This window comes from Raphanus sativus, chromosome 1 (genome assembly GCF_000801105.2).
Source record: "Raphanus sativus cultivar WK10039 chromosome 1, ASM80110v3, whole genome shotgun sequence".
Taxonomy (NCBI): domain Eukaryota; kingdom Viridiplantae; phylum Streptophyta; class Magnoliopsida; order Brassicales; family Brassicaceae; genus Raphanus; species Raphanus sativus.
In genome coordinates, this window is record NC_079511.1 from 16044180 (window position 1) to 16050571 (window position 6392).

At 31.1% G+C, this 6392-nt stretch overlaps 1 long non-coding RNA gene across 6 annotated transcripts; it reads left to right on the forward strand.

The window, feature by feature from the left end:
- Nucleotides 1-2600: 2600 nt before the first annotated feature.
- LOC108833346 (uncharacterized) lies at nucleotides 2601-5227 on the forward strand. 6 transcript variants are annotated; one of them, XR_001946672.2, is made up of 5 exons: nucleotides 2601-2844; nucleotides 2931-3713; nucleotides 3791-4354; nucleotides 4424-4570; nucleotides 4649-5227. It is a non-coding gene; the product is annotated as an uncharacterized LOC108833346 (long non-coding RNA). The 6 variants fall into 6 exon arrangements; XR_001946673.2 differs by having other exon boundaries at nucleotides 2956-3713; XR_001946671.2 differs by having other exon boundaries at nucleotides 2601-3098; nucleotides 3516-3713; nucleotides 4649-5220.
- Nucleotides 5228-6392: the final 1165 nt, after the last annotated feature.

Genomic DNA, 6392 nt, shown 5'->3' on the forward strand with positions numbered 1-6392 from the left:
TTATAAACATAAAATAATCAAACAAGAACAAGATAAAAGACTCAGTTTTAATTAATTAATATATAAACCATGACAAAAATTAGTTTTCTTATTTTACATAAAGTATTTATAATTATGTGAATGACAAAAATGAGTTTTTGGTAAACTAATAATATATCATATTTACACCATTTCTACATACAGAATTTTTATCGTAGAATAACCTAAAGACATAATTTGGTGTTTATGCATCTTATGGGAAACAATATATTATTGATATGAACAAGCTTATCATTGACAAATGTTTGTCTTATCGAATTAAAAATGAGGTTTTAACAGTTATTACTATTAATTTTATTAAGTTATTTTTACGTAAGATAGGTCATTTTTATAACTTATGATAGCCGTCTCGAAGTTAGTTTTTATTAGATACATAATTTTTTAAAAAATACTCTTTCAGTAAACTAGAAATTTTATGCCAATTATTACCTACAATAATATTTCACTTCAATCAACATATTCAAGACTTGCATAATATATACATATTAATCCTTTAAGAATCGAAGATATATTTTTCCATCTATAAAAAATTAGTGAATAAATAATTAGTAGCTAATTCATTGCTAATTGATTTTGGCCACATATTCAATCTTTCAACGTGGCAATATATATGTGGCTATGAGTAATTGGTATTTTTAGGTGGTGATATATCCTACGAAAAAATAAAATTAGAATTTAAAACGACTTTGTAACGTAAATATTTTAGGATATAAGGATAATAAGGGTAACCCAAAAATCTAATTTTAGATTCTACGGATCATGACGCGGCAATTTTTCAGGGACATATACACATGTTACAGTTTAATGGTATTGATGTGAAATTAGTAAATGCTAAAATTGGTAGTTAATCTATTGTTAGTTGTCCACATGTCGGCATCCAAAGTTGCTTTATTTTGTATTGTTCTAGTTTGTCTTGCTAGTCTTCATGAATGTATGTCATATATAGCTTACGTTCCATCCAATTCTCTAGCATCATTACCATTAAAATAATATTAATATATTCCATTATCTTTTTAATTTTTTCATTCTTTAAATTTTATGCAGGTGCCAGCCCTCAAAAAAAAACCTAAGGGAACATGCTCTAAAACACCAAAGTTTGGTTGGTGTTGCAGCTCCACTACACAATGCCGAAGCACCAAAGCGGAATGTGAAAAACATTGTATCTATTAGCATCTGGGGCCGTTGAATATTTCCGAAGAGAATTTCCATAATTATATGTCCCAAATGTTTTCATACTTCATAAATTTAAATTTGAATAATAAATAATAATTCCTATTCCACAGGAGGAGCAGCTAGTATTATGTACTAAATGTTTTGGAATTTCTTTGAAAGTTCAATTAAAATAGTTATTTTCTGACTTTCTTCAATTGTATTTAAGAATTTTATAAATGTACATAAAATGAGAATATACCCATTTAAGAATATTTAACTGTATTTATATGTTGTTAACACTTGTTCTATTGTATAAAATAAAAATATTTAACTTTAAACTATAGTATAAATTAATACTACATAAAATTTTTAAGATCACGTAAATAATAATTTTCACCCCGCCCGGATTGGACTAGTTTAAAATATTTTTATATGATTATATACTGTATTAAAATCCATAAAGGTGTGGGTCTTCTCAAATTTGGTCCCACTAAAATTTTATAAAAAATAAAATGATAAATTTTGTATAAATATAATCAATACATTTTTTCACAATTAACTATATCGCTAATTATTGTTAACCATTCAGAACAATTTCTTATGGTTTTCTCATTAACATCTAAAACACATTTGTATTATATAATCAATATCTTATATACATAAAATAGTCAAACAAGAACAAGACAAAAGACTAAGTTTTAATTAATTAATATATAAACCATGACAAAAATTATTTTTCTTATTTTACATAAAATATTTATAACTTTGTTAATGACAAAAATGAATTTTTGGTAAACTAATAATATATCATATTTACACCATTTCTACATGCAGAATTTTTATCGTAGAATAACTTAAAAGACATAATTTGGTGTCTATGCATCTTATGGGAAACAATATATTATTGATATGAACAAGCTTATCATCGACAAATGTTTGTCTTATCGAATTAAAAATGAGGTTTTAACAGTTATTACTACTAATTTTATTAAGTTATTTTTATGTAAGATAGGTCATTTTTATTACTTATGATAGCCGTCTCTGAAGTTAGTTTTTTTATTATATACATAATGTTTTTAAAAAATACTCTTTCAGTAAACTAGAAATGTTATGCCAGTTATTACCTACAATAATATTTCACTTCAATCAACATATTCAAGACTTGCATAATATATACATATTAATCCTTTAAGAATCGAAGATATATTTTTCCATCTATAAAAAATTAGTGAATAAATAATTAGTAGCTAATTCATTGCTAATTGATTTTGGCCACATATTTAATCTTTCAACGTGGCAATATGTATGTGGCTATCAATAATTGGTATTTTTAGGTGGTGATATATCCTACGAAAAAAATAAAATGATTATTTAAAACGACTTTGTAACGTAAATATTTTAGGATATCTATATATATAAAGGAGACTTTTCTGGCATCTCCCACAGCCACGTCGTCTCTGGAGGAGTGGGCATTTCGCGCCACGTGTCGTCGCGCTGAGCCGGCTGTGAAGGTCACGCGTTCTATTATTGTCCTGCGCGTAGCTCACCGTTTTCAGTTTACAAAGATTTCCAGATTTCTTCTGCGTTCTTCTTCTTACGACTGCCTCTTCATCTTCCAGGTTTCACCAACAAAAGCAACGCCTTTTCTTACCCGTAAGTCCGTAACGCCTCATAACTCCTTCAAATCCGTCATTTATTTCGATTTTTCCCTTGATAAATCCACACTTTGATTTCTGAAGAGAGAGAGAATCGAAAAATATGTAGAATTTTAGGGTTCGGGCCGCCCATTCCTTGTCCTGATTTCTAATCATTTTTCCCGATCCGACGAGAGGATGAAGAAGACGCAGTATCAAAACATTGGCGTGAATTTGGTTCTCTCGGATGCAACACTCGATCTAGATGAGCAGGTGCCTCCATTTCTCTTCCCACACTGGTTCTGTATCCCCTTTTCGTTTCTTGCTGTTTAAATGATGTTGAGTGGATCTCAGATTTTGTTTTAAATGAAAAGTTTGTTTTTTTCTTTCTTCTGTGAGTATGTGATTACTCGGTTTGATGTCTGAGTTGTGGAGAATGGCTTTTGGGATAGGTAGAGGTTGATGCATGTGTATATTAGCATTCAAGTCAGTTTTGCGGGTTGAAAATATTACTTTGTTATATAATTTCAAGGTAGATATGTATTGGGTTCGGAATAGGTGGTTCACTTGCACTTTGATAACCCTTTTAGTCTGGGTTTGCCTGACTCACATAATTTGATGATTGCTTCAAAATCTGATACATTGATGTTAATTTCGACAACTAATTGATGCAAGCAATATGTTACATAGCATATTAGATCAAAGCTTAAACTTACCCAGCACAGAAGGAAGAGATGGGACAGATGGAGTATTGATTGCTTGACGATAAACAACAAAACCGGTGGGATCTGGAACTCAAACGCGATCCAGAAGAATAGTTTATTCTAGCACGATTCTGACCATATGATCAGTTACTTGAGCTAGCAAACACGGGCAAACAACTCCCTGGTATGTATTTTCAATTTCAGTATTAAAGTTTTTATTTTAAGCGTGAGTTAACATAGTCCCATATAATATTTTCTCAGACATAATGGGGGAGCTTTGTTCAATTAGTAACACAATAGACAACCGTTTGCTGGGGAGACACAGCGTGTGTCGTGTGATGCTCACTTCGCGTCTAGAAAGGTACTTTAAGGATGTCTATTTTTCCTTGATGATGTTATTCGGATCATATTCCCCAGTGGTGATCTTTCTGTTTAGTTTCATTTTATTTCAAAGCAGATGTATAGTATTATCTCATAGAACATACCTCTCTCGGTATTCATGTTTAGTTACAATACTATTGTGACAACAATAGTTTCTAATAAAACACCAATTATGTGCAGTCATTCTGTCTCATATAAAATTTCCCGAGGACAAACTGAACTAAATATGTTGAGAACTTTCGATCTCATGTTGACTTCCTTTACTCTAACGTATCCCCCATTTGACTTTGTAGCATGATTTATGTTCAGGGAAGCAAATGTTTGTGTTAGTATGTTTGACTCTTTGGGTTGGTGTTATATTGGGTGTTCAAAGAAACTCATCCGAGAGGAATATTCCTTTACATGTGTCGCATGCAATGAAACTAATGCTCTGGCTGAACTCAGGTGAGTAATTTTTATTTCTGTCTTTCTGCGTATTGTAAGAAAAACCAAAAATAATTTCCCTTTCAACAGGTAGCGGGTGATACTTTCTGTGTTAGACAACACTGGCACCGCGGTTTTCCTTGGCTGTGATATGGAGGTGGCTAAACTGACCCACGTTCTAGCTTCTGAGGCTGCACAGATTGTGGTATGAGAGCTTGCACCTATGCCAACTTTGCTGTGAGTGTTGCTCACTTCTCCTAACGTAATTAGTTTTTTATAAAAATAAATGGTCAGTCTTTGTTATGTTCATAACAGGAAGGTGTAAAGGTCCCTCAAGCAGCGCTTCCCGGAGCTGTGACACCAGGATCAGATGTCAGAGATGCTAACACTTGCAAAGTTGCAGAGCAAGCAACTACACCTGATGGTTCACTTCCCGGACATTTACCAACAGTGAAAGAACAAGTTGATCTGGAAGAGAATGCTCCCAAGAAAGCACGTGAGGAATGAGACCCCTGTTAGAACCTAAACAACCATGTCTTCTCCTTATCAATTAAACTTTTAGCATCTTTCAACTTCGCTCAAGTCTATTCCCTTGAGGAAAAAAACTCAAGTGTCGTGGTTGTTGTCATTTCTTTTATCTATGCAAATTTTATTTCCCTATAAAAAAACTCAAGTGTCGTGGTTGTTATTTCTTTTATGAATGCAAGTCTTTTTAACAATATGCATCCACATGTCTTGGATTTATAATTCCGTGGTCTTCTGAATAAGCAACTTCTTCGGTGTCTTCTTGATCATGGGCATCAAATTCGGCATACATATTTCAGTGAGAGGTTATGAGTATCAAAAACATTCTAGGTGAGTTGAGTTCTACTATTGAATTTCAGTTTAAGCTTCCACCATAATAGGTATTACTTCTCATTCATCCATACATACAAATGCTAAAAACATTTTACAGAAAAAATCTTCCAATTTATTACAAGAGGATTTTTTATGTTCTAATTTTCAGTTTCATTTACATATTGTTTTCGATTTTCGTTCCAATTTTCAAACAAAATATATAAATATTTTTACTCATTAACTAATATATTTAAATTCTAACTAAATCAATTTTCTTACGACTTCCAAATTTTTATTTTATTTTTACTGAATCAGTTAGTCACAATCATTAATAATATTCCACTTTGGACTAAACAATTTCAAAACAAAGTAATACATTACGATCGCTAACAATTATCAAATGGACGAAAAATATCACTCTTTCAACGTATTTTCATTTTCATTTCTAAGACCATAAAATAAATTATAAATTCATTTCAAAAAAAATATACGAACCCGGCGCGTAGCGCCGGAATACCACTAGTAAGGATAATAAGGGTAACCCAAAAATCTAATTTTAGATTCTACGGATCATGACGCCGCAATTTTTCAGGGACATATACACATGTTACAGTTTAATGGTATTGATGTGAAATTAGTAAATGCTAAAATTGGTAGTTAATCTATTGTTAGTTGTATTTTATCCACATATTTAATTATTCAACGTTACATATATATATGGTCGTTGATAATAGATTTTTTTAGGTGATGACCTAATGTATAAAAAACTAAAATAAATGTTTTGAATAAATTTTGACATAAATATATTAGGATAGAAAAAAATAAAATCAACCAATCAAATTAAAACAGTATTTCTGGATAATTCTAAAAATAGTCTTCAAAGAATTATATATATGTACATGTTCAAATCGAAGGTTTCCTACAAAAAAAAAACACACTAAACATTTATTTAAAGTGGAGAGTTACAATGTCGGCATCCAAAGTTGCTTTATTTTGTATTGTTCTAGTTTGTCTTGCTAGTCTTCATGAATGTATGTCATATATAGCTTACGTTCCATCCAAATCTCTAGCATCATTACCACTAAAATAATATTAATATACTCCATTATCTTTTTAATTGTTTTATTCTTTAAATTTTATGCAGGTGCCAGCCCTCAAAGAAAACCTAAGGGAACATGCTCTAAAGAACCAAAGTTTGGTTGGTGTTGCAGCTCCACTACAC